The following is a 27132-nucleotide window of genomic DNA, read 5'->3' on the forward strand; positions in this document are numbered from 1 at the left end:
TTATTGAAAACAAACTATCCGTCGCCAACGACATCCCGTATTCCCAAGCGGTAACCCTTCCAAGTACTAACGGGACTCGACGTAACTTAACTTCTGGGAGCTGACGAGACCAGGTGCGTTCTACGTGATATGGCCTTTGACATTCAAAAATGAAAATTTACCCTCCCAGTCCCAATGGATGAATAGAAAATCACTTCAAAGTGACAGAAATGTTTGTTCATTGAATTTGGACTGGTAACCATCGCGAATAAAAAGCGCGATCAACTTTGAAAAACTCGCAATGAAATTCATCCAGAATCATTCCTATAGATGAATTGAACCTATCCCTATGTCATTGAAATTTTTGATCTACGAATTTGGACTGGTAACCATCGCGATTAAAAGACGCGATAAAATTTGACAAACTCTCAATGGAATTGATCCAGAATCATTCTTATAGATGAATTGAACCTATCTCTAAGGCATTGAAATGTTTCATCTACGAAATTGGACTGGTAACCATCGTGATTGAAAAAAAATGTCAAGAAATTTGTTATTGAAAACAAACTATCCGTCGCCAACGACATCCCGTATTCCCAAGCGGTAACCCTTCTAATTACTAACGGGACTCGACGTAACTTAACTTCTGGGAGCTGACGAGACCAGGTGCGTTCTACGTGATATGGCCGTTGACATTCAAAAATGAAAATTTACCCTCCCAGTCCCAATGGATGAATAGAAAATCACTTCAAAGTGACAGAAATGTTTGTTCATTGAATTTGGACTGGTAACCATCGCGAATAAAAAGCGCGATCAACTTTTAAAAATTCGCAATGAAATTCATCCAGAATCATTCCTATAGATGAATTGAACCTATCCCTATGTCATTGAAATTTTTGATCTACGAATTTGGACTGGTAACCATCGCGATTAAAAAACGCGATAAAATTTGACAAACTCTCAATGGAATTGATCCAGAATCATTCTTATAGATGAATTGAACCTATCTCTAAGGCATTGAAATGTTTCATCTACGAAATTGGACTGGTAACCATCGTGATTGAAAAAAAATGTCAAGAAATTTGTTATTGAAAACAAACTATCCGTCGCCAACGACATCCCGTATTCCCAAGCGGTAACCCTTCCAAGTACTAACGGGACTCGACGTAACTTAACTTCTGGGAGCTGACGAGACCAGGTGCGTTCTACGTGATATGGCCTTTGACATTCAAAAATGAAAATTTACCCTCCCAGTCCCAATGGATGAATAGAAAATCACTTCAAAGTGACAGAAATGTTTGTTCATTGAATTTGGACTGGTAACCATCGCGAATAAAAAGCGCGATCAACTTTGAAAAACTCGCAATGAAATTCATCCAGAATCATTCCTATAGATGAATTGAACCTATCCCTATGTCATTGAAATTTTTGATCTACGAATTTGGACTGGTAACCATCGCGATTAAAAGACGCGATAAAATTTGACAAACTCTCAATGGAATTGATCCAGAATCATTCTTATAGATGAATTGAACCTATCTCTAAGGCATTGAAATGTTTCATCTACGAAATTGGACTGGTAACCATCGTGATTGAAAAAAAATGCCAAGAAATTTGTTATTGAAAACAAACTATCCGTCGCCAACGACATCCCGTATTCCCAAGCGGTAACCCTTCTAATTACTAACGGGACTCGACGTAACTTAACTTCTGGGAGCTGACGAGACCAGGTGCGTTCTACGTGATATGGCCGTTGACATTCAAAAATGAAAATTTACCCTCCCAGTCCCAATGGATGAATAGAAAATCACTTCAAAGTGACAGAAATGTTTGTTCATTGAATTTGGACTGGTAACCATCGCGAATAAAAAGCGCGATCAACTTTTAAAAATTCGCAATGAAATTCATCCAGAATCATTCCTATAGATGAATTGAACCTATCCCTATGTCATTGAAATTTTTGATCTACGAATTTGGACTGGTAACCATCGCGATTAAAAAACGCGATAAAATTTGACAAACTCTCAATGGAATTGATCCAGAATCATTCTTATAGATGAATTGAACCTATCTCTAAGGCATTGAAATGTTTCATCTACGAAATTGGACTGGTAACCATCGTGATTGAAAAAAAATGTCAAGAAATTTGTTATTGAAAACAAACTATCCGTCGCCAACGACATCCCGTATTCCCAAGCGGTAACCCTTCCAAGTACTAACGGGACTCGACGTAACTTAACTTCTGGGAGCTGACGAGACCAGGTGCGTTCTACGTGATATGGCCTTTGACATTCAAAAATGAAAATTTACCCTCCCAGTCCCAATGGATGAATAGAAAATCACTTCAAAGTGACAGAAATGTTTGTTCATTGAATTTGGACTGGTAACCATCGCGAATAAAAAGCGCGATCAACTTTGAAAAACTCGCAATGAAATTCATCCAGAATCATTCCTATAGATGAATTGAACCTATCCCTATGTCATTGAAATTTTTGATCTACGAATTTGGACTGGTAACCATCGCGATTAAAAGACGCGATAAAATTTGACAAACTCTCAATGGAATTGATCCAGAATCATTCTTATAGATGAATTGAACCTATCTCTAAGGCATTGAAATGTTTCATCTACGAAATTGGACTGGTAACCATCGTGATTGAAAAAAAATGTCAAGAAATTTGTTATTGAAAACAAACTATCCGTCGCCAACGACATCCCGTATTCCCAAGCGGTAACCCTTCTAATTACTAACGGGACTCGACGTAACTTAACTTCTGGGAGCTGACGAGACCAGGTGCGTTCTACGTGATATGGCCGTTGACATTCAAAAATGAAAATTTACCCTCCCAGTCCCAATGGATGAATAGAAAATCACTTCAAAGTGACAGAAATGTTTGTTCATTGAATTTGGACTGGTAACCATCGCGAATAAAAAGCGCGATCAACTTTTAAAAATTCGCAATGAAATTCATCCAGAATCATTCCTATAGATGAATTGAACCTATCCCTATGTCATTGAAATTTTTGATCTACGAATTTGGACTGGTAACCATCGCGATTAAAAAACGCGATAAAATTTGACAAACTCTCAATGGAATTGATCCAGAATCATTCTTATAGATGAATTGAACCTATCTCTAAGGCATTGAAATGTTTCATCTACGAAATTGGACTGGTAACCATCGTGATTGAAAAAAAATGTCAAGAAATTTGTTATTGAAAACAAACTATCCGTCGCCAACGACATCCCGTATTCCCAAGCGGTAACCCTTCCAAGTACTAACGGGACTCGACGTAACTTAACTTCTGGGAGCTGACGAGACCAGGTGCGTTCTACGTGATATGGCCGTTGACATTCAAAAATGAAAATTTACCCTCCCAGTCCCAATGGATGAATAGAAAATCACTTCAAAGTGACAGAAATGTTTGTTCATTGAATTTGGACTGGTAACCATCGCGAATAAAAAGCGCGATCAACTTTGAAAAACTCGCAATAAAATTCATCCAGAATCATTCCTATAGATGAATTGAACCTATCCCTATGTCATTGAAATTTTTGATCTACGAATTTGGACTGGTAACCATCGCGATTAAAAGACGCGATAAAATTTGACAAACTCTCAATGGAATTGATCCAGAATCATTCTTATAGATGAATTGAACCTATCTCTAAGGCATTGAAATGTTTCATCTACGAAATTGGACTGGTAACCATCGTGATTGAAAAAAAATGTCAAGAAATTTGTTATTGAAAACAAACTATCCGTCGCCAACGACATCCCGTATTCCCAAGCGGTAATCCTTCCAAGTACTAACGGGACTCGACGTAACTTAACTTCTGGGAGCTGACGAGACCAGGTGCGTTCTACGTGATATGGCCGTTGACATTCAAAAATGAAAATTTACCCTCCCAGTCCCAATGGATGAATAGAAAATCACTTCAAAGTGACAGAAATGTTTGTTCATTGAATTTGGACTGGTAACCATCGCGAATAAAAAGCGCGATCAACTTTGAAAAACTCGCAATGAAATTCATCCAGAATCATTCCTATAGATGAATTGAACCTATCCCTATGTCATTGAAATTTTTGATCTACGAATTTGGACTGGTAACCATCGCGATTAAAAAACGCGATAAAATTTGACAAACTCTCAATGGAATTGATCCAGAATCATTCTTATAGATGAATTGAACCTATCTCTAAGGCATTGAAATGTTTCATCTACGAAATTGGACTGGTAACCATCGTGATTGAAAAAAAATGTCAAGAAATTTGTTATTGAAAACAAACTATCCGTCGCCAACGACATCCCGTATTCCCAAGCGGTAATCCTTCCAAGTACTAACGGGACTCGACGTAACTTAACTTCTGGGAGCTGACGAGACCAGGTGCGTTCTACGTGATATGGCCGTTGACATTCAAAAATGAAAATTTACCCTCCCAGTCCCAATGGATGAATAGAAAATCACTTCAAAGTGACAGAAATGTTTGTTCATTGAATTTGGACTGGTAACCATCGCGAATAAAAAGCGCGATCAACTTTGAAAAACTCGCAATGAAATTCATCCAGAATCATTCCTATAGATGAATTGAACCTATCCCTATGTCATTGAAATTTTTGATCTACGAATTTGGACTGGTAACCATCGCGATTAAAAGACGCGATAAAATTTGACAAACTCTCAATGGAATTGATCCAGAATCATTCTTATAGATGAATTGAACCTATCTCTAAGGCATTGAAATGTTTCATCTACGAAATTGGACTGGTAACCATCGTGATTGAAAAAAAATGTCAAGAAATTTGTTATTGAAAACAAACTATCCGTCGCCAACGACATCCCGTATTCCCAAGCGGTAACCCTTCTAATTACTAACGGGACTCGACGTAACTTAACTTCTGGGAGCTGACGAGACCAGGTGCGTTCTACGTGATATGGCCGTTGACATTCAAAAATGAAAATTTACCCTCCCAGTCCCAATGGATGAATAGAAAATCACTTCAAAGTGACAGAAATGTTTGTTCATTGAATTTGGACTGGTAACCATCGCGAATAAAAAGCGCGATCAACTTTTAAAAATTCGCAATGAAATTCATCCAGAATCATTCCTATAGATGAATTGAACCTATCCCTATGTCATTGAAATTTTTGATCTACGAATTTGGACTGGTAACCATCGCGATTAAAAAACGCGATAAAATTTGACAAACTCTCAATGGAATTGATCCAGAATCATTCTTATAGATGAATTGAACCTATCTCTAAGGCATTGAAATGTTTCATCTACGAAATTGGACTGGTAACCATCGTGATTGAAAAAAAATGTCAAGAAATTTGTTATTGAAAACAAACTATCCGTCGCCAACGACATCCCGTATTCCCAAGCGGTAACCCTTCCAAGTACTAACGGGACTCGACGTAACTTAACTTCTGGGAGCTGACGAGACCAGGTGCGTTCTACGTGATATGGCCTTTGACATTCAAAAATGAAAATTTACCCTCCCAGTCCCAATGGATGAATAGAAAATCACTTCAAAGTGACAGAAATGTTTGTTCATTGAATTTGGACTGGTAACCATCGCGAATAAAAAGCGCGATCAACTTTGAAAAACTCGCAATGAAATTCATCCAGAATCATTCCTATAGATGAATTGAACCTATCCCTATGTCATTGAAATTTTTGATCTACGAATTTGGACTGGTAACCATCGCGATTAAAAGACGCGATAAAATTTGACAAACTCTCAATGGAATTGATCCAGAATCATTCTTATAGATGAATTGAACCTATCTCTAAGGCATTGAAATGTTTCATCTACGAAATTGGACTGGTAACCATCGTGATTGAAAAAAAATGTCAAGAAATTTGTTATTGAAAACAAACTATCCGTCGCCAACGACATCCCGTATTCCCAAGCGGTAACCCTTCTAATTACTAACGGGACTCGACGTAACTTAACTTCTGGGAGCTGACGAGACCAGGTGCGTTCTACGTGATATGGCCGTTGACATTCAAAAATGAAAATTTACCCTCCCAGTCCCAATGGATGAATAGAAAATCACTTCAAAGTGACAGAAATGTTTGTTCATTGAATTTGGACTGGTAACCATCGCGAATAAAAAGCGCGATCAACTTTTAAAAATTCGCAATGAAATTCATCCAGAATCATTCCTATAGATGAATTGAACCTATCCCTATGTCATTGAAATTTTTGATCTACGAATTTGGACTGGTAACCATCGCGATTAAAAAACGCGATAAAATTTGACAAACTCTCAATGGAATTGATCCAGAATCATTCTTATAGATGAATTGAACCTATCTCTAAGGCATTGAAATGTTTCATCTACGAAATTGGACTGGTAACCATCGTGATTGAAAAAAAATGTCAAGAAATTTGTTATTGAAAACAAACTATCCGTCGCCAACGACATCCCGTATTCCCAAGCGGTAATCCTTCCAAGTACTAACGGGACTCGACGTAACTTAACTTCTGGGAGCTGACGAGACCAGGTGCGTTCTACGTGATATGGCCGTTGACATTCAAAAATGAAAATTTACCCTCCCAGTCCCAATGGATGAATAGAAAATCACTTCAAAGTGACAGAAATGTTTGTTCATTGAATTTGGACTGGTAACCATCGCGAATAAAAAGCGCGATCAACTTTGAAAAACTCGCAATGAAATTCATCCAGAATCATTCCTATAGATGAATTGAACCTATCCCTATGTCATTGAAATTTTTGATCTACGAATTTGGACTGGTAACCATCGCGATTAAAAGACGCGATAAAATTTGACAAACTCTCAATGGAATTGATCCAGAATCATTCTTATAGATGAATTGAACCTATCTCTAAGGCATTGAAATGTTTCATCTACGAAATTGGACTGGTAACCATCGTGATTGAAAAAAAATGTCAAGAAATTTGTTATTGAAAACAAACTATCCGTCGCCAACGACATCCCGTATTCCCAAGCGGTAACCCTTCTAATTACTAACGGGACTCGACGTAACTTAACTTCTGGGAGCTGACGAGACCAGGTGCGTTCTACGTGATATGGCCGTTGACATTCAAAAATGAAAATTTACCCTCCCAGTCCCAATGGATGAATAGAAAATCACTTCAAAGTGACAGAAATGTTTGTTCATTGAATTTGGACTGGTAACCATCGCGAATAAAAAGCGCGATCAACTTTTAAAAATTCGCAATGAAATTCATCCAGAATCATTCCTATAGATGAATTGAACCTATCCCTATGTCATTGAAATTTTTGATCTACGAATTTGGACTGGTAACCATCGCGATTAAAAAACGCGATAAAATTTGACAAACTCTCAATGGAATTGATCCAGAATCATTCTTATAGATGAATTGAACCTATCTCTAAGGCATTGAAATGTTTCATCTACGAAATTGGACTGGTAACCATCGTGATTGAAAAAAAATGTCAAGAAATTTGTTATTGAAAACAAACTATCCGTCGCCAACGACATCCCGTATTCCCAAGCGGTAACCCTTCCAAGTACTAACGGGACTCGACGTAACTTAACTTCTGGGAGCTGACGAGACCAGGTGCGTTCTACGTGATATGGCCGTTGACATTCAAAAATGAAAATTTACCCTCCCAGTCCCAATGGATGAATAGAAAATCACTTCAAAGTGACAGAAATGTTTGTTCATTGAATTTGGACTGGTAACCATCGCGAATAAAAAGCGCGATCAACTTTGAAAAACTCGCAATAAAATTCATCCAGAATCATTCCTATAGATGAATTGAACCTATCCCTATGTCATTGAAATTTTTGATCTACGAATTTGGACTGGTAACCATCGCGATTAAAAGACGCGATAAAATTTGACAAACTCTCAATGGAATTGATCCAGAATCATTCTTATAGATGAATTGAACCTATCTCTAAGGCATTGAAATGTTTCATCTACGAAATTGGACTGGTAACCATCGTGATTGAAAAAAAATGTCAAGAAATTTGTTATTGAAAACAAACTATCCGTCGCCAACGACATCCCGTATTCCCAAGCGGTAATCCTTCCAAGTACTAACGGGACTCGACGTAACTTAACTTCTGGGAGCTGACGAGACCAGGTGCGTTCTACGTGATATGGCCGTTGACATTCAAAAATGAAAATTTACCCTCCCAGTCCCAATGGATGAATAGAAAATCACTTCAAAGTGACAGAAATGTTTGTTCATTGAATTTGGACTGGTAACCATCGCGAATAAAAAGCGCGATCAACTTTGAAAAACTCGCAATGAAATTCATCCAGAATCATTCCTATAGATGAATTGAACCTATCCCTATGTCATTGAAATTTTTGATCTACGAATTTGGACTGGTAACCATCGCGATTAAAAAACGTGATAAAATTTGACAAACTCTCAATGGAATTGATCCAGAATCATTCTTATAGATGAATTGAACCTATCTCTAAGGCATTGAAATGTTTCATCTACGAAATTGGACTGGTAACCATCGTGATTGAAAAAAAATGTCAAGAAATTTGTTATTGAAAACAAACTATCCGTCGCCAACGACATCCCGTATTCCCAAGCGGTAATCCTTCCAAGTACTAACGGGACTCGACGTAACTTAACTTCTGGGAGCTGACGAGACCAGGTGCGTTCTACGTGATATGGCCGTTGACATTCAAAAATGAAAATTTACCCTCCCAGTCCCAATGGATGAATAGAAAATCACTTCAAAGTGACAGAAATGTTTGTTCATTGAATTTGGACTGGTAACCATCGCGAATAAAAAGCGCGATCAACTTTGAAAAACTCGCAATGAAATTCATCCAGAATCATTCCTATAGATGAATTGAACCTATCCCTATGTCATTGAAATTTTTGATCTACGAATTTGGACTGGTAACCATCGCGATTAAAAGACGCGATAAAATTTGACAAACTCTCAATGGAATTGATCCAGAATCATTCTTATAGATGAATTGAACCTATCTCTAAGGCATTGAAATGTTTCATCTACGAAATTGGACTGGTAACCATCGTGATTGAAAAAAAATGTCAAGAAATTTGTTATTGAAAACAAACTATCCGTCGCCAACGACATCCCGTATTCCCAAGCGGTAACCCTTCTAATTACTAACGGGACTCGACGTAACTTAACTTCTGGGAGCTGACGAGACCAGGTGCGTTCTACGTGATATGGCCGTTGACATTCAAAAATGAAAATTTACCCTCCCAGTCCCAATGGATGAATAGAAAATCACTTCAAAGTGACAGAAATGTTTGTTCATTGAATTTGGACTGGTAACCATCGCGAATAAAAAGCGCGATCAACTTTTAAAAATTCGCAATGAAATTCATCCAGAATCATTCCTATAGATGAATTGAACCTATCCCTATGTCATTGAAATTTTTGATCTACGAATTTGGACTGGTAACCATCGCGATTAAAAAACGCGATAAAATTTGACAAACTCTCAATGGAATTGATCCAGAATCATTCTTATAGATGAATTGAACCTATCTCTAAGGCATTGAAATGTTTCATCTACGAAATTGGACTGGTAACCATCGTGATTGAAAAAAAATGTCAAGAAATTTGTTATTGAAAACAAACTATCCGTCGCCAACGACATCCCGTATTCCCAAGCGGTAACCCTTCCAAGTACTAACGGGACTCGACGTAACTTAACTTCTGGGAGCTGACGAGACCAGGTGCGTTCTACGTGATATGGCCTTTGACATTCAAAAATGAAAATTTACCCTCCCAGTCCCAATGGATGAATAGAAAATCACTTCAAAGTGACAGAAATGTTTGTTCATTGAATTTGGACTGGTAACCATCGCGAATAAAAAGCGCGATCAACTTTGAAAAACTCGCAATGAAATTCATCCAGAATCATTCCTATAGATGAATTGAACCTATCCCTATGTCATTGAAATTTTTGATCTACGAATTTGGACTGGTAACCATCGCGATTAAAAGACGCGATAAAATTTGACAAACTCTCAATGGAATTGATCCAGAATCATTCTTATAGATGAATTGAACCTATCTCTAAGGCATTGAAATGTTTCATCTACGAAATTGGACTGGTAACCATCGTGATTGAAAAAAAATGTCAAGAAATTTGTTATTGAAAACAAACTATCCGTCGCCAACGACATCCCGTATTCCCAAGCGGTAACCCTTCTAATTACTAACGGGACTCGACGTAACTTAACTTCTGGGAGCTGACGAGACCAGGTGCGTTCTACGTGATATGGCCGTTGACATTCAAAAATGAAAATTTACCCTCCCAGTCCCAATGGATGAATAGAAAATCACTTCAAAGTGACAGAAATGTTTGTTCATTGAATTTGGACTGGTAACCATCGCGAATAAAAAGCGCGATCAACTTTTAAAAATTCGCAATGAAATTCATCCAGAATCATTCCTATAGATGAATTGAACCTATCCCTATGTCATTGAAATTTTTGATCTACGAATTTGGACTGGTAACCATCGCGATTAAAAAACGCGATAAAATTTGACAAACTCTCAATGGAATTGATCCAGAATCATTCTTATAGATGAATTGAACCTATCTCTAAGGCATTGAAATGTTTCATCTACGAAATTGGACTGGTAACCATCGTGATTGAAAAAAAATGTCAAGAAATTTGTTATTGAAAACAAACTATCCGTCGCCAACGACATCCCGTATTCCCAAGCGGTAATCCTTCCAAGTACTAACGGGACTCGACGTAACTTAACTTCTGGGAGCTGACGAGACCAGGTGCGTTCTACGTGATATGGCCGTTGACATTCAAAAATGAAAATTTACCCTCCCAGTCCCAATGGATGAATAGAAAATCACTTCAAAGTGACAGAAATGTTTGTTCATTGAATTTGGACTGGTAACCATCGCGAATAAAAAGCGCGATCAACTTTGAAAAACTCGCAATGAAATTCATCCAGAATCATTCCTATAGATGAATTGAACCTATCCCTATGTCATTGAAATTTTTGATCTACGAATTTGGACTGGTAACCATCGCGATTAAAAGACGCGATAAAATTTGACAAACTCTCAATGGAATTGATCCAGAATCATTCTTATAGATGAATTGAACCTATCTCTAAGGCATTGAAATGTTTCATCTACGAAATTGGACTGGTAACCATCGTGATTGAAAAAAAATGTCAAGAAATTTGTTATTGAAAACAAACTATCCGTCGCCAACGACATCCCGTATTCCCAAGCGGTAACCCTTCTAATTACTAACGGGACTCGACGTAACTTAACTTCTGGGAGCTGACGAGACCAGGTGCGTTCTACGTGATATGGCCGTTGACATTCAAAAATGAAAATTTACCCTCCCAGTCCCAATGGATGAATAGAAAATCACTTCAAAGTGACAGAAATGTTTGTTCATTGAATTTGGACTGGTAACCATCGCGAATAAAAAGCGCGATCAACTTTTAAAAATTCGCAATGAAATTCATCCAGAATCATTCCTATAGATGAATTGAACCTATCCCTATGTCATTGAAATTTTTGATCTACGAATTTGGACTGGTAACCATCGCGATTAAAAAACGCGATAAAATTTGACAAACTCTCAATGGAATTGATCCAGAATCATTCTTATAGATGAATTGAACCTATCTCTAAGGCATTGAAATGTTTCATCTACGAAATTGGACTGGTAACCATCGTGATTGAAAAAAAATGTCAAGAAATTTGTTATTGAAAACAAACTATCCGTCGCCAACGACATCCCGTATTCCCAAGCGGTAATCCTTCCAAGTACTAACGGGACTCGACGTAACTTAACTTCTGGGAGCTGACGAGACCAGGTGCGTTCTACGTGATATGGCCGTTGACATTCAAAAATGAAAATTTACCCTCCCAGTCCCAATGGATGAATAGAAAATCACTTCAAAGTGACAGAAATGTTTGTTCATTGAATTTGGACTGGTAACCATCGCGAATAAAAAGCGCGATCAACTTTGAAAAACTCGCAATGAAATTCATCCAGAATCATTCCTATAGATGAATTGAACCTATCCCTATGTCATTGAAATTTTTGATCTACGAATTTGGACTGGTAACCATCGCGATTAAAAGACGCGATAAAATTTGACAAACTCTCAATGGAATTGATCCAGAATCATTCTTATAGATGAATTGAACCTATCTCTAAGGCATTGAAATGTTTCATCTACGAAATTGGACTGGTAACCATCGTGATTGAAAAAAAATGTCAAGAAATTTGTTATTGAAAACAAACTATCCGTCGCCAACGACATCCCGTATTCCCAAGCGGTAACCCTTCTAATTACTAACGGGACTCGACGTAACTTAACTTCTGGGAGCTGACGAGACCAGGTGCGTTCTACGTGATATGGCCGTTGACATTCAAAAATGAAAATTTACCCTCCCAGTCCCAATGGATGAATAGAAAATCACTTCAAAGTGACAGAAATGTTTGTTCATTGAATTTGGACTGGTAACCATCGCGAATAAAAAGCGCGATCAACTTTTAAAAATTCGCAATGAAATTCATCCAGAATCATTCCTATAGATGAATTGAACCTATCCCTATGTCATTGAAATTTTTGATCTACGAATTTGGACTGGTAACCATCGCGATTAAAAAACGCGATAAAATTTGACAAACTCTCAATGGAATTGATCCAGAATCATTCTTATAGATGAATTGAACCTATCTCTAAGGCATTGAAATGTTTCATCTACGAAATTGGACTGGTAACCATCGTGATTGAAAAAAAATGTCAAGAAATTTGTTATTGAAAACAAACTATCCGTCGCCAACGACATCCCGTATTCCCAAGCGGTAACCTTTCTAATTACTAACGGGACTCGACGTAACTTAACTTCTGGGAGCTGACGAGACCAGGTGCGTTCTACGTGATATGGCCGTTGACATTCAAAAATGAAAATTTACCCTCCCAGTCCCAATGGATGAATAGAAAATCACTTCAAAGTGACAGAAATGTTTGTTCATTGAATTTGGACTGGTAACCATCGCGAATAAAAAGCGCGATCAACTTTGAAAAACTCGCAATGAAATTCATCCAGAATCATTCCTATAGATGAATTGAACCTATCCCTATGTCATTGAAATTTTTGATCTACGAATTTGGACTGGTAACCATCGCGATTAAAAGACGCGATAAAATTTGACAAACTCTCAATGGAATTGATCCAGAATCATTCTTATAGATGAATTGAACCTATCTCTAAGGCATTGAAATGTTTCATCTACGAAATTGGACTGGTAACCATCGTGATTGAAAAAAAATGTCAAGAAATTTGTTATTGAAAACAAACTATCCGTCGCCAACGACATCCCGTATTCCCAAGCGGTAACCCTTCTAATTACTAACGGGACTCGACGTAACTTAACTTCTGGGAGCTGACGAGACCAGGTGCGTTCTACGTGATATGGCCGTTGACATTCAAAAATGAAAATTTACCCTCCCAGTCCCAATGGATGAATAGAAAATCACTTCAAAGTGACAGAAATGTTTGTTCATTGAATTTGGACTGGTAACCATCGCGAATAAAAAGCGCGATCAACTTTTAAAAATTCGCAATGAAATTCATCCAGAATCATTCCTATAGATGAATTGAACCTATCCCTATGTCATTGAAATTTTTGATCTACGAATTTGGACTGGTAACCATCGCGATTAAAAAACGCGATAAAATTTGACAAACTCTCAATGGAATTGATCCAGAATCATTCTTATAGATGAATTGAACCTATCTCTAAGGCATTGAAATGTTTCATCTACGAAATTGGACTGGTAACCATCGTGATTGAAAAAAAATGTCAAGAAATTTGTTATTGAAAACAAACTATCCGTCGCCAACGACATCCCGTATTCCCAAGCGGTAACCTTTCTAATTACTAACGGGACTCGACGTAACTTAACTTCTGGGAGCTGACGAGACCAGGTGCGTTCTACGTGATATGGCCGTTGACATTCAAAAATGAAAATTTACCCTCCCAGTCCCAATGGATGAATAGAAAATCACTTCAAAGTGACAGAAATGTTTGTTCATTGAATTTGGACTGGTAACCATCGCGAATAAAAAGCGCGATCAACTTTTAAAAATTCGCAATGAAATTCATCCAGAATCATTCCTATAGATGAATTGAACCTATCCCTATGTCATTGAAATTTTTGATCTACGAATTTGGACTGGTAACCATCGCGATTAAAAAACGCGATAAAATTTGACAAACTCTCAATGGAATTGATCCAGAATCATTCTTATAGATGAATTGAACCTATCTCTAAGGCATTGAAATGTTTCATCTACGAAATTGGACTGGTAACCATCGTGATTGAAAAAAAATGTCAAGAAATTTGTTATTGAAAACAAACTATCCGTCGCCAACGACATCCCGTATTCCCAAGCGGTAATCCTTCCAAGTACTAACGGGACTCGACGTAACTTAACTTCTGGGAGCTGACGAGACCAGGTGCGTTCTACGTGATATGGCCGTTGACATTCAAAAATGAAAATTTACCCTCCCAGTCCCAATGGATGAATAGAAAATCACTTCAAAGTGACAGAAATGTTTGTTCATTGAATTTGGACTGGTAACCATCGCGAATAAAAAGCGCGATCAACTTTGAAAAACTCGCAATGAAATTCATCCAGAATCATTCCTATAGATGAATTGAACCTATCCCTATGTCATTGAAATTTTTGATCTACGAATTTGGACTGGTAACCATCGCGATTAAAAGACGCGATAAAATTTGACAAACTCTCAATGGAATTGATCCAGAATCATTCTTATAGATGAATTGAACCTATCTCTAAGGCATTGAAATGTTTCATCTACGAAATTGGACTGGTAACCATCGTGATTGAAAAAAAATGTCAAGAAATTTGTTATTGAAAACAAACTATCCGTCGCCAACGACATCCCGTATTCCCAAGCGGTAACCCTTCTAATTACTAACGGGACTCGACGTAACTTAACTTCTGGGAGCTGACGAGACCAGGTGCGTTCTACGTGATATGGCCGTTGACATTCAAAAATGAAAATTTACCCTCCCAGTCCCAATGGATGAATAGAAAATCACTTCAAAGTGACAGAAATGTTTGTTCATTGAATTTGGACTGGTAACCATCGCGAATAAAAAGCGCGATCAACTTTTAAAAATTCGCAATGAAATTCATCCAGAATCATTCCTATAGATGAATTGAACCTATCCCTATGTCATTGAAATTTTTGATCTACGAATTTGGACTGGTAACCATCGCGATTAAAAAACGCGATAAAATTTGACAAACTCTCAATGGAATTGATCCAGAATCATTCTTATAGATGAATTGAACCTATCTCTAAGGCATTGAAATGTTTCATCTACGAAATTGGACTGGTAACCATCGTGATTGAAAAAAAATGTCAAGAAATTTGTTATTGAAAACAAACTATCCGTCGCCAACGACATCCCGTATTCCCAAGCGGTAATCCTTCCAAGTACTAACGGGACTCGACGTAACTTAACTTCTGGGAGCTGACGAGACCAGGTGCGTTCTACGTGATATGGCCGTTGACATTCAAAAATGAAAATTTACCCTCCCAGTCCCAATGGATGAATAGAAAATCACTTCAAAGTGACAGAAATGTTTGTTCATTGAATTTGGACTGGTAACCATCGCGAATAAAAAGCGCGATCAACTTTGAAAAACTCGCAATGAAATTCATCCAGAATCATTCCTATAGATGAATTGAACCTATCCCTATGTCATTGAAATTTTTGATCTACGAATTTGGACTGGTAACCATCGCGATTAAAAGACGCGATAAAATTTGACAAACTCTCAATGGAATTGATCCAGAATCATTCTTATAGATGAATTGAACCTATCTCTAAGGCATTGAAATGTTTCATCTACGAAATTGGACTGGTAACCATCGTGATTGAAAAAAAATGTCAAGAAATTTGTTATTGAAAACAAACTATCCGTCGCCAACGACATCCCGTATTCCCAAGCGGTAACCCTTCTAATTACTAACGGGACTCGACGTAACTTAACTTCTGGGAGCTGACGAGACCAGGTGCGTTCTACGTGATATGGCCGTTGACATTCAAAAATGAAAATTTACCCTCCCAGTCCCAATGGATGAATAGAAAATCACTTCAAAGTGACAGAAATGTTTGTTCATTGAATTTGGACTGGTAACCATCGCGAATAAAAAGCGCGATCAACTTTTAAAAATTCGCAATGAAATTCATCCAGAATCATTCCTATAGATGAATTGAACCTATCCCTATGTCATTGAAATTTTTGATCTACGAATTTGGACTGGTAACCATCGCGATTAAAAAACGCGATAAAATTTGACAAACTCTCAATGGAATTGATCCAGAATCATTCTTATAGATGAATTGAACCTATCTCTAAGGCATTGAAATGTTTCATCTACGAAATTGGACTGGTAACCATCGTGATTGAAAAAAAATGTCAAGAAATTTGTTATTGAAAACAAACTATCCGTCGCCAACGACATCCCGTATTCCCAAGCGGTAACCTTTCTAATTACTAACGGGACTCGACGTAACTTAACTTCTGGGAGCTGACGAGACCAGGTGCGTTCTACGTGATATGGCCGTTGACATTCAAAAATGAAAATTTACCCTCCCAGTCCCAATGGATGAATAGAAAATCACTTCAAAGTGACAGAAATGTTTGTTCATTGAATTTGGACTGGTAACCATCGCGAATAAAAAGCGCGATCAACTTTGAAAAACTCGCAATGAAATTCATCCAGAATCATTCCTATAGATGAATTGAACCTATCCCTATGTCATTGAAATTTTTGATCTACGAATTTGGACTGGTAACCATCGCGATTAAAAGACGCGATAAAATTTGACAAACTCTCAATGGAATTGATCCAGAATCATTCTTATAGATGAATTGAACCTATCTCTAAGGCATTGAAATGTTTCATCTACGAAATTGGACTGGTAACCATCGTGATTGAAAAAAAATGTCAAGAAATTTGTTATTGAAAACAAACTATCCGTCGCCAACGACATCCCGTATTCCCAAGCGGTAACCCTTCTAATTACTAACGGGACTCGACGTAACTTAACTTCTGGGAGCTGACGAGACCAGGTGCGTTCTACGTGATATGGCCGTTGACATTCAAAAATGAAAATTTACCCTCCCAGTCCCAATGGATGAATAGAAAATCACTTCAAAGTGACAGAAATGTTTGTTCATTGAATTTGGACTGGTAACCATCGCGAATAAAAAGCGCGATCAACTTTTAAAAATTCGCAATGAAATTCATCCAGAATCATTCCTATAGATGAATTGAACCTATCCCTATGTCATTGAAATTTTTGATCTACGAATTTGGACTGGTAACCATCGCGATTAAAAAACGCGATAAAATTTGACAAACTCTCAATGGAATTGATCCAGAATCATTCTTATAGATGAATTGAACCTATCTCTAAGGCATTGAAATGTTTCATCTACGAAATTGGACTGGTAACCATCGTGATTGAAAAAAAATGTCAAGAAATTTGTTATTGAAAACAAACTATCCGTCGCCAACGACATCCCGTATTCCCAAGCGGTAACCTTTCTAATTACTAACGGGACTCGACGTAACTTAACTTCTGGGAGCTGACGAGACCAGGTGCGTTCTACGTGATATGGCCGTTGACATTCAAAAATGAAAATTTACCCTCCCAGTCCCAATGGATGAATAGAAAATCACTTCAAAGTGACAGAAATGTTTGTTCATTGAATTTGGACTGGTAACCATCGCGAATAAAAAGCGCGATCAACTTTTAAAAATTCGCAATGAAATTCATCCAGAATCATTCCTATAGATGAATTGAACCTATCCCTATGTCATTGAAATTTTTGATCTACGAATTTGGACTGGTAACCATCGCGATTAAAAAACGCGATAAAATTTGACAAACTCTCAATGGAATTGATCCAGAATCATTCTTATAGATGAATTGAACCTATCTCTAAGGCATTGAAATGTTTCATCTACGAAATTGGACTGGTAACCATCGTGATTGAAAAAAAATGTCAAGAAATTTGTTATTGAAAACAAACTATCCGTCGCCAACGACATCCCGTATTCCCAAGCGGTAATCCTTCCAAGTACTAACGGGACTCGACGTAACTTAACTTCTGGGAGCTGACGAGACCAGGTGCGTTCTACGTGATATGGCCGTTGACATTCAAAAATGAAAATTTACCCTCCCAGTCCCAATGGATGAATAGAAAATCACTTCAAAGTGACAGAAATGTTTGTTCATTGAATTTGGACTGGTAACCATCGCGAATAAAAAGCGCGATCAACTTTTAAAAATTCGCAATGAAATTCATCCAGAATCATTCCTATAGATGAATTGAACCTATCCCTATGTCATTGAAATTTTTGATCTACGAATTTGGACTGGTAACCATCGCGATTAAAAGACGCGATAAAATTTGACAAACTCTCAATGGAATTGATCCAGAATCATTCTTATAGATGAATTGAACCTATCTCTAAGGCATTGAAATGTTTCATCTACGAAATTGGACTGGTAACCATCGTGATTGAAAAAAAATGTCAAGAAATTTGTTATTGAAAACAAACTATCCGTCGCCAACGACATCCCGTATTCCCAAGCGGTAACCCTTCTAATTACTAACGGGACTCGACGTAACTTAACTTCTGGGAGCTGACGAGACCAGGTGCGTTCTACGTGATATGGCCGTTGACATTCAAAAATGAAAATTTACCCTCCCAGTCCCAATGGATGAATAGAAAATCACTTCAAAGTGACAGAAATGTTTGTTCATTGAATTTGGACTGGTAACCATCGCGAATAAAAAGCGCGATCAACTTTGAAAAACTCGCAATGAAATTCATCCAGAATCATTCCTATAGATGAATTGAACCTATCCCTATGTCATTGAAATTTTTGATCTACGAATTTGGACTGGTAACCATCGCGATTAAAAAACGCGATAAAATTTGACAAACTCTCAATGGAATTGATCCAGAATCATTCTTATAGATGAATTGAACCTATCTCTAAGGCATTGAAATGTTTCATCTACGAAATTGGACTGGTAACCATCGTGATTGAAAAAAAATGTCAAGAAATTTGTTATTGAAAACAAACTATCCGTCGCCAACGACATCCCGTATTCCCAAGCGGTAATCCTTCCAAGTACTAACGGGACTCGACGTAACTTAACTTCTGGGAGCTGACGAGACCAGGTGCGTTCTACGTGATATGGCCGTTGACATTCAAAAATGAAAATTTACCCTCCCAGTCCCAATGGATGAATAGAAAATCACTTCAAAGTGACAGAAATGTTTGTTCATTGAATTTGGACTGGTAACCATCGCGAATAAAAAGCGCGATCAACTTTGAAAAACTCGCAATGAAATTCATCCAGAATCATTCCTATAGATGAATTGAACCTATCCCTATGTCATTGAAATTTTTGATCTACGAATTTGGACTGGTAACCATCGCGATTAAAAGACGCGATAAAATTTGACAAACTCTCAATGGAATTGATCCAGAATCATTCTTATAGATGAATTGAACCTATCTCTAAGGCATTGAAATGTTTCATCTACGAAATTGGACTGGTAACCATCGTGATTGAAAAAAAATGTCAAGAAATTTGTTATTGAAAACAAACTATCCGTCGCCAACGACATCCCGTATTCCCAAGCGGTAACCCTTCTAATTACTAACGGGACTCGACGTAACTTAACTTCTGGGAGCTGACGAGACCAGGTGCGTTCTACGTGATATGGCCGTTGACATTCAAAAATGAAAATTTACCCTCCCAGTCCCAATGGATGAATAGAAAATCACTTCAAAGTGACAGAAATGTTTGTTCATTGAATTTGGACTGGTAACCATCGCGAATAAAAAGCGCGATCAACTTTGAAAAACTCGCAATGAAATTCATCCAGAATCATTCCTATAGATGAATTGAACCTATCCCTATGTCATTGAAATTTTTGATCTACGAATTTGGACTGGTAACCATCGCGATTAAAAGACGCGATAAAATTTGACAAACTCTCAATGGAATTGATCCAGAATCATTCTTATAGATGAATTGAACCTATCTCTAAGGCATTGAAATGTTTCATCTACGAAATTGGACTGGTAACCATCGTGATTGAAAAAAAATGTCAAGAAATTTGTTATTGAAAACAAACTATCCGTCGCCAACGACATCCCGTATTCCCAAGCGGTAACCCTTCTAATTACTAACGGGACTCGACGTAACTTAACTTCTGGGAGCTGACGAGACCAGGTGCGTTCTACGTGATATGGCCGTTGACATTCAAAAATGAAAATTTACCCTCCCAGTCCCAATGGATGAATAGAAAATCACTTCAAAGTGACAGAAATGTTTGTTCATTGAATTTGGACTGGTAACCATCGCGAATAAAAAGCGCGATCAACTTTGAAAAACTCGCAATGAAATTCATCCAGAATCATTCCTATAGATGAATTGAACCTATCCCTATGTCATTGAAATTTTTGATCTACGAATTTGGACTGGTAACCATCGCGATTAAAAGACGCGATAAAATTTGACAAACTCTCAATGGAATTGATCCAGAATCATTCTTATAGATGAATTGAACCTATCTCTAAGGCATTGAAATGTTTCATCTACGAAATTGGACTGGTAACCATCGTGATTGAAAAAAAATGTCAAGAAATTTGTTATTGAAAACAAACTATCCGTCGCCAACGACATCCCGTATTCCCAAGCGGTAACCCTTCTAATTACTAACGGGACTCGACGTAACTTAACTTCTGGGAGCTGACGAGACCAGGTGCGTTCTACGTGATATGGCCGTTGACATTCAAAAATGAAAATTTACCCTCCCAGTCCCAATGGATGAATAGAAAATCACTTCAAAGTGACAGAAATGTTTGTTCATTGAATTTGGACTGGTAACCATCGCGAATAAAAAGCGCGATCAACTTTTAAAAATTCGCAATGAAATTCATCCAGAATCATTCCTATAGATGAATTGAACCTATCCCTATGTCATTGAAATTTTTGATCTACGAATTTGGACTGGTAACCATCGCGATTAAAAAACGCGATAAAATTTGACAAACTCTCAATGGAATTGATCCAGAATCATTCTTATAGATGAATTGAACCTATCTCTAAGGCATTGAAATGTTTCATCTACGAAATTGGACTGGTAACCATCGTGATTGAAAAAAAATGTCAAGAAATTTGTTATTGAAAACAAACTATCCGTCGCCAACGACATCCCGTATTCCCAAGCGGTAATCCTTCCAAGTACTAACGGGACTCGACGTAACTTAACTTCTGGGAGCTGACGAGACCAGGTGCGTTCTACGTGATATGGCCGTTGACATTCAAAAATGAAAATTTACCCTCCCAGTCCCAATGGATGAATAGAAAATCACTTCAAAGTGACAGAAATGTTTGTTCATTGAATTTGGACTGGTAACCATCGCGAATAAAAAGCGCGATCAACTTTGAAAAACTCGCAATGAAATTCATCCAGAATCATTCCTATAGATGAATTGAACCTATCCCTATGTCATTGAAATTTTTGATCTACGAATTTGGACTGGTAACCATCGCGATTAAAAGACGCGATAAAATTTGACAAACTCTCAATGGAATTGATCCAGAATCATTCTTATAGATGAATTGAACCTATCTCTAAGGCATTGAAATGTTTCATCTACGAAATTGGACTGGTAACCATCGTGATTGAAAAAAAATGTCAAGAAATTTGTTATTGAAAACAAACTATCCGTCGCCAACGACATCCCGTATTCCCAAGCGGTAACCCTTCTAATTACTAACGGGACTCGACGTAACTTAACTTCTGGGAGCTGACGAGACCAGGTGCGTTCTACGTGATATGGCCGTTGACATTCAAAAATGAAAATTTACCCTCCCAGTCCCAATGGATGAATAGAAAATCACTTCAAAGTGACAGAAATGTTTGTTCATTGAATTTGGACTGGTAACCATCGCGAATAAAAAGCGCGATCAACTTTGAAAAACTCGCAATGAAATTCATCCAGAATCATTCCTATAGATGAATTGAACCTATCCCTATGTCATTGAAATTTTTGATCTACGAATTTGGACTGGTAACCATCGCGATTAAAAGACGCGATAAAATTTGACAAACTCTCAATGGAATTGATCCAGAATCATTCTTATAGATGAATTGAACCTATCTCTAAGGCATTGAAATGTTTCATCTACGAAATTGGACTGGTAACCATCGTGATTGAAAAAAAATGTCAAGAAATTTGTTATTGAAAACAAACTATCCGTCGCCAACGACATCCCGTATTCCCAAGCGGTAACCCTTCTAATTACTAACGGGACTCGACGTAACTTAACTTCTGGGAGCTGACGAGACCAGGTGCGTTCTACGTGATATGGCCGTTGACATTCAAAAATGAAAATTTACCCTCCCAGTCCCAATGGATGAATAGAAAATCACTTCAAAGTGACAGAAATGTTTGTTCATTGAATTTGGACTGGTAACCATCGCGAATAAAAAGCGCGATCAACTTTTAAAAATTCGCAATGAAATTCATCCAGAATCATTCCTATAGATGAATTGAACCTATCCCTATGTCATTGAAATTTTTGATCTACGAATTTGGACTGGTAACCATCGCGATTAAAAAACGCGATAAAATTTGACAAACTCTCAATGGAATTGATCCAGAATCATTCTTATAGATGAATTGAACCTATCTCTAAGGCATTGAAATGTTTCATCTACGAAATTGGACTGGTAACCATCGTGATTGAAAAAAAATGTCAAGAAATTTGTTATTGAAAACAAACTATCCGTCGCCAACGACATCCCGTATTCCCAAGCGGTAACCCTTCTAATTACTAACGGGACTCGACGTAACTTAACTTCTGGGAGCTGACGAGACCAGGTGCGTTCTACGTGATATGGCCGTTGACATTCAAAAATGAAAATTTACCCTCCCAGTCCCAATGGATGAATAGAAAATCACTTCAAAGTGACAGAAATGTTTGTTCATTGAATTTGGACTGGTAACCATCGCGAATAAAAAGCGCGATCAACTTTTAAAAATTCGCAATGAAATTCATCCAGAATCATTCCTATAGATGAATTGAACCTATCCCTATGTCATTGAAATTTTTGATCTACGAATTTGGACTGGTAACCATCGCGATTAAAAAACGCGATAAAATTTGACAAACTCTCAATGGAATTGATCCAGAATCATTCTTATAGATGAATTGAACCTATCTCTAAGGCATTGAAATGTTTCATCTACGAAATTGGACTGGTAACCATCGTGATTGAAAAAAAATGTCAAGAAATTTGTTATTGAAAACAAACTATCCGTCGCCAACGACATCCCGTATTCCCAAGCGGTAACCCTTCCAAGTACTAACGGGACTCGACGTAACTTAACTTCTGGGAGCTGACGAGACCAGGTGCGTTCTACGTGATATGGCCTTTGACATTCAAAAATGAAAATTTACCCTCCCAGTCCCAATGGATGAATAGAAAATCACTTCAAAGTGACAGAAATGTTTGTTCATTGAATTTGGACTGGTAACCATCGCGAATAAAAAGCGCGATCAACTTTGAAAAATTCGCAATGAAATTCATCCAGAATCATTCCTATAGATGAATTGAACCTATCCCTATGTCATTGAAATTTTTGATCTACGAATTTGGACTGGTAACCATCGCGATTAAAAGACGCGATAAAATTTGACAAACTCTCAATGGAATTGATCCAGAATCATTCTTATAGATGAATTGAACCTATCTCTAAGGCATTGAAATGTTTCATCTACGAAATTGGACTGGTAACCATCGTGATTGAAAAAAAATGTCAAGAAATTTGTTATTGAAAACAAACTATCCGTCGCCAACGACATCCCGTATTCCCAAGCGGTAACCCTTCTAATTACTAACGGGACTCGACGTAACTTAACTTCTGGGAGCTGACGAGACCAGGTGCGTTCTACGTGATATGGCCGTTGACATTCAAAAATGAAAATTTACCCTCCCAGTCCCAATGGATGAATAGAAAATCACTTCAAAGTGACAGAAATGTTTGTTCATTGAATTTGGACTGGTAACCATCGCGAATAAAAAGCGCGATCAACTTTTAAAAATTCGCAATGAAATTCATCCAGAATCATTCCTATAGATGAATTGAACCTATCCCTATGTCATTGAAATTTTTGATCTACGAATTTGGACTGGTAACCATCGCGATTAAAAAACGCGATAAAATTTGACAAACTCTCAATGGAATTGATCCAGAATCATTCTTATAGATGAATTGAACCTATCTCTAAGGCATTGAAATGTTTCATCTACGAAATTGGACTGGTAACCATCGTGATTGAAAAAAAATGTCAAGAAATTTGTTATTGAAAACAAACTATCCGTCGCCAACGACATCCCGTATTCCCAAGCGGTAACCCTTCTAATTACTAACGGGACTCGACGTAACTTAACTTCTGGGAGCTGACGAGACCAGGTGCGTTCTACGTGATATGGCCGTTGACATTCAAAAATGAAAATTTACCCTCCCAGTCCCAATGGATGAATAGAAAATCACTTCAAAGTGACAGAAATGTTTGTTCATTGAATTTTGACTGGTAACCATCGCGAATAAAAAGCGCGATCAACTTTGAAAATCTCGCAATGAAATTCATCCAGAATCATTCCTATAGATGAATTGAACCTATCCCTATGTCATTGAAATTTTTGATCTACGAATTTGGACTGGTAACCATTGCGATTAAAAAACGCGATAAAATTTGACAAACTCTCAATGGAATTGATCCAGAATCATTCTTATAGATGAATTGAACCTATCTCTAAGGCATTGAAATGTTTCATCTACGAAATTGGACTGGTAACCATCGTGATTGAAAAAAAATGTCAAGAAATTTGTTATTGAAAACAAACTATCCATCGCCAACGACATCCCGTATTCCCAAGCGGTCACCCTTCCAAGTACTAACGGGGCTCGACGTAACTTAACTTCTGGGAGCTGACGAGACCAGGTGCGTTCTACGTGATATGGCCGTTGACATTCAAAAATGAAAATTTACCCTCCCAGTCCCAATGGATGAATAGAAAATCACTTCAAAGTGACAGAAATGTTTGTTCATTGAATTTGGACTGGTAACCATCGCGAATAAAAAGCGCGATCAACTTTGAAAAACTCGCAATGAAATTCATCCAGAATCATTCCTATAGATGAATTGAACCTATCCCTATGTCATTGAAATTTTTGATCTACGAATTTGGACTGGTAACCATCACGATTAAAAAACGCGATAAAATTTGACAAACTCTCAATGGAATTGATCCAGAATCATTCTTATAGATGAATTGAACCTATCTCTAAGGCATTGAAATGTTTCATCTACGAAATTGGACTGGTAACCATCGTTATTGAAAAAAAATTTCAAGAAATTTTTTATTGAAAACAAACTATTCATCGCCAACGACATCCCGTATTCCCAAGCGGTCACCCTTCCAAGTACTAACGGGACTCGACGTAACTTAACTTCTGGGAGCTGACGAGACCAGGTGCGTTCTACGTGATATGGCCGTTGACATTCAAAAATGAAAATTTACCCTCCCAGTCCCAATGGATGAATAGAAAATCACTTCAAAGTGACAGAAATGTTTGTTCATTGAATTTGGACTGGTAACCATCGCGAATAAAAAGCGCGATCAACTTTGAAAAACTCGCAATGAAATTCATCCAGAATCATTCCTATAGATGAATTGAACCTATCCCTATGTCATTGAAATTTTTGATGTACGAATTTGGACTGGTAACCATCGCGATTAAAAAACGCGATAAAATTTGACAAACTCTCAATGGAATTGATCCAGAATCATTCTTATAGATGAATTGAACCTATCTCTAAGGCATTGAAATGTTTCATCTACGAAATTGGACTGGTAACCATCGTGATTGAAAAAAAATGTCAAGAAATTTGTTATTGAAAACAAACTATCCGTCGCCAACGACATCCCGTATTCCCAAGCGGTAACCCTTCCAAGTACTAACGGGACTCGACGTAACTTAACTTCTGGGAGCTGACGAGACCAGGTGCGTTCTACGTGATATGGCCGTTGACATTCAAAAATGAAAATTTACCCTCCCAGTCCCAATGGATGAATAGAAAATCACTTCAAAGTGACAGAAATGTTTGTTCATTGAATTTTGACTGGTAACCATCGCGAATAAAAAGCGCGATCAACTTTGAAAATCTCGCAATGAAATTCATCCAGAATCATTCCTATAGATGAATTGAACCTATCCCTATGTCATTGAAATTTTTGATCTACGAATTTGGACTGGTAACCATCACGATTAATAACGCGATAAAATTTGACAAACTCTCAATGGAATTGATCCAGAATCATTCTTATAGATGAATTGAACCTATCTCTAAGGCATTGAAATGTTTCATCTACGAAATTGGACTGGTAACCATCGTGATTGAAAAAAAATGTCAAGAAATTTGTTATTGAAAACAAACTATCCATCGCCAACGACATCCCGTATTCCCAAGCGGTCACCCTTCCAAGTACTAACGGGACTCGACGTAACTTAACTTCTGGGAGCTGACGAGACCAGGTGCGTTCTACGTGATATGGCCGTTGACATTCAAAAATGAAAATTTACCCTCCCAGTCCCAATGGATGAATAGAAAATCACTTCAAAGTGACAGAAATGTTTGTTCATTGAATTTGGACTGGTAACCATCGCGAATAAAAAGCGCGATCAACTTTGAAAAACTCGCAATGAAATTCATCCAGAATCATTCCTATAGATGAATTGAACCTATCCCTATGTCATTGAAATTTTTGATCTACGAATTTGGACTGGTAACCATCACGATTAAAAAACGCGATAAAATTTGACAAACTCTCAATGGAATTGATCCAGAATCATTCTTATAGATGAATTGAACCTATCTCTAAGGCATTGAAATGTTTCATCTACGAAATTGGACTGGTAACCATCGTTATTGAAAAAAAATTTCAAGAAATTTTT

At 37.6% G+C, this 27132-nt stretch overlaps 51 pseudogenes; all 51 read right to left on the reverse strand.

The window, feature by feature from the left end:
* Positions 1 to 22: 22 nt before the first annotated feature.
* LOC124329860 lies at positions 23 to 141 on the reverse strand (annotated as a pseudogene).
* Positions 142 to 554: 413 nt separating this feature from the next.
* LOC124329931 lies at positions 555 to 673 on the reverse strand (annotated as a pseudogene).
* A 413-nt stretch (positions 674 to 1086) lies between these two features.
* LOC124329861 lies at positions 1087 to 1205 on the reverse strand (annotated as a pseudogene).
* A 413-nt stretch (positions 1206 to 1618) lies between these two features.
* Positions 1619 to 1737, reverse strand: LOC124329932 (annotated as a pseudogene).
* Positions 1738 to 2150: 413 nt separating this feature from the next.
* Positions 2151 to 2269, reverse strand: LOC124329863 (annotated as a pseudogene).
* Positions 2270 to 2682: 413 nt separating this feature from the next.
* On the reverse strand, positions 2683 to 2801 carry LOC124329933 (annotated as a pseudogene).
* A 413-nt stretch (positions 2802 to 3214) lies between these two features.
* Positions 3215 to 3333, reverse strand: LOC124333835 (annotated as a pseudogene).
* Positions 3334 to 3746: 413 nt separating this feature from the next.
* Positions 3747 to 3865, reverse strand: LOC124335482 (annotated as a pseudogene).
* Positions 3866 to 4278: 413 nt separating this feature from the next.
* Positions 4279 to 4397, reverse strand: LOC124335484 (annotated as a pseudogene).
* A 413-nt stretch (positions 4398 to 4810) lies between these two features.
* Positions 4811 to 4929, reverse strand: LOC124329934 (annotated as a pseudogene).
* Positions 4930 to 5342: 413 nt separating this feature from the next.
* On the reverse strand, positions 5343 to 5461 carry LOC124329864 (annotated as a pseudogene).
* Positions 5462 to 5874: 413 nt separating this feature from the next.
* Positions 5875 to 5993, reverse strand: LOC124329935 (annotated as a pseudogene).
* A 413-nt stretch (positions 5994 to 6406) lies between these two features.
* On the reverse strand, positions 6407 to 6525 carry LOC124335485 (annotated as a pseudogene).
* Positions 6526 to 6938: 413 nt separating this feature from the next.
* Positions 6939 to 7057, reverse strand: LOC124329937 (annotated as a pseudogene).
* A 413-nt stretch (positions 7058 to 7470) lies between these two features.
* On the reverse strand, positions 7471 to 7589 carry LOC124333836 (annotated as a pseudogene).
* A 413-nt stretch (positions 7590 to 8002) lies between these two features.
* LOC124335486 lies at positions 8003 to 8121 on the reverse strand (annotated as a pseudogene).
* A 413-nt stretch (positions 8122 to 8534) lies between these two features.
* Positions 8535 to 8653, reverse strand: LOC124335487 (annotated as a pseudogene).
* Positions 8654 to 9066: 413 nt separating this feature from the next.
* LOC124329938 lies at positions 9067 to 9185 on the reverse strand (annotated as a pseudogene).
* Positions 9186 to 9598: 413 nt separating this feature from the next.
* Positions 9599 to 9717, reverse strand: LOC124329866 (annotated as a pseudogene).
* A 413-nt stretch (positions 9718 to 10130) lies between these two features.
* On the reverse strand, positions 10131 to 10249 carry LOC124329939 (annotated as a pseudogene).
* A 413-nt stretch (positions 10250 to 10662) lies between these two features.
* Positions 10663 to 10781, reverse strand: LOC124335488 (annotated as a pseudogene).
* Positions 10782 to 11194: 413 nt separating this feature from the next.
* On the reverse strand, positions 11195 to 11313 carry LOC124329940 (annotated as a pseudogene).
* Positions 11314 to 11726: 413 nt separating this feature from the next.
* On the reverse strand, positions 11727 to 11845 carry LOC124335490 (annotated as a pseudogene).
* A 413-nt stretch (positions 11846 to 12258) lies between these two features.
* LOC124329941 lies at positions 12259 to 12377 on the reverse strand (annotated as a pseudogene).
* A 413-nt stretch (positions 12378 to 12790) lies between these two features.
* Positions 12791 to 12909, reverse strand: LOC124330306 (annotated as a pseudogene).
* Positions 12910 to 13322: 413 nt separating this feature from the next.
* Positions 13323 to 13441, reverse strand: LOC124329942 (annotated as a pseudogene).
* Positions 13442 to 13854: 413 nt separating this feature from the next.
* LOC124330307 lies at positions 13855 to 13973 on the reverse strand (annotated as a pseudogene).
* Positions 13974 to 14386: 413 nt separating this feature from the next.
* Positions 14387 to 14505, reverse strand: LOC124335491 (annotated as a pseudogene).
* Positions 14506 to 14918: 413 nt separating this feature from the next.
* LOC124329943 lies at positions 14919 to 15037 on the reverse strand (annotated as a pseudogene).
* A 413-nt stretch (positions 15038 to 15450) lies between these two features.
* On the reverse strand, positions 15451 to 15569 carry LOC124335492 (annotated as a pseudogene).
* Positions 15570 to 15982: 413 nt separating this feature from the next.
* LOC124329944 lies at positions 15983 to 16101 on the reverse strand (annotated as a pseudogene).
* Positions 16102 to 16514: 413 nt separating this feature from the next.
* Positions 16515 to 16633, reverse strand: LOC124330308 (annotated as a pseudogene).
* Positions 16634 to 17046: 413 nt separating this feature from the next.
* On the reverse strand, positions 17047 to 17165 carry LOC124329945 (annotated as a pseudogene).
* A 413-nt stretch (positions 17166 to 17578) lies between these two features.
* LOC124330310 lies at positions 17579 to 17697 on the reverse strand (annotated as a pseudogene).
* Positions 17698 to 18110: 413 nt separating this feature from the next.
* LOC124335493 lies at positions 18111 to 18229 on the reverse strand (annotated as a pseudogene).
* Positions 18230 to 18642: 413 nt separating this feature from the next.
* On the reverse strand, positions 18643 to 18761 carry LOC124329946 (annotated as a pseudogene).
* Positions 18762 to 19174: 413 nt separating this feature from the next.
* LOC124335494 lies at positions 19175 to 19293 on the reverse strand (annotated as a pseudogene).
* A 413-nt stretch (positions 19294 to 19706) lies between these two features.
* LOC124329948 lies at positions 19707 to 19825 on the reverse strand (annotated as a pseudogene).
* A 413-nt stretch (positions 19826 to 20238) lies between these two features.
* On the reverse strand, positions 20239 to 20357 carry LOC124329949 (annotated as a pseudogene).
* A 413-nt stretch (positions 20358 to 20770) lies between these two features.
* Positions 20771 to 20889, reverse strand: LOC124329950 (annotated as a pseudogene).
* Positions 20890 to 21302: 413 nt separating this feature from the next.
* On the reverse strand, positions 21303 to 21421 carry LOC124335496 (annotated as a pseudogene).
* A 413-nt stretch (positions 21422 to 21834) lies between these two features.
* On the reverse strand, positions 21835 to 21953 carry LOC124329951 (annotated as a pseudogene).
* Positions 21954 to 22366: 413 nt separating this feature from the next.
* Positions 22367 to 22485, reverse strand: LOC124329953 (annotated as a pseudogene).
* Positions 22486 to 22898: 413 nt separating this feature from the next.
* On the reverse strand, positions 22899 to 23017 carry LOC124329954 (annotated as a pseudogene).
* A 413-nt stretch (positions 23018 to 23430) lies between these two features.
* Positions 23431 to 23549, reverse strand: LOC124329867 (annotated as a pseudogene).
* A 413-nt stretch (positions 23550 to 23962) lies between these two features.
* LOC124329955 lies at positions 23963 to 24081 on the reverse strand (annotated as a pseudogene).
* Positions 24082 to 24494: 413 nt separating this feature from the next.
* Positions 24495 to 24613, reverse strand: LOC124329956 (annotated as a pseudogene).
* A 413-nt stretch (positions 24614 to 25026) lies between these two features.
* Positions 25027 to 25145, reverse strand: LOC124334871 (annotated as a pseudogene).
* A 413-nt stretch (positions 25146 to 25558) lies between these two features.
* Positions 25559 to 25677, reverse strand: LOC124332434 (annotated as a pseudogene).
* A 413-nt stretch (positions 25678 to 26090) lies between these two features.
* Positions 26091 to 26209, reverse strand: LOC124333837 (annotated as a pseudogene).
* A 412-nt stretch (positions 26210 to 26621) lies between these two features.
* Positions 26622 to 26740, reverse strand: LOC124332435 (annotated as a pseudogene).
* Positions 26741 to 27132: the final 392 nt, after the last annotated feature.

This window comes from Daphnia pulicaria, chromosome 3 (assembly GCF_021234035.1).
Source record: "Daphnia pulicaria isolate SC F1-1A chromosome 3, SC_F0-13Bv2, whole genome shotgun sequence".
In the NCBI taxonomy this organism is placed as follows: domain Eukaryota; kingdom Metazoa; phylum Arthropoda; class Branchiopoda; order Diplostraca; family Daphniidae; genus Daphnia; species Daphnia pulicaria.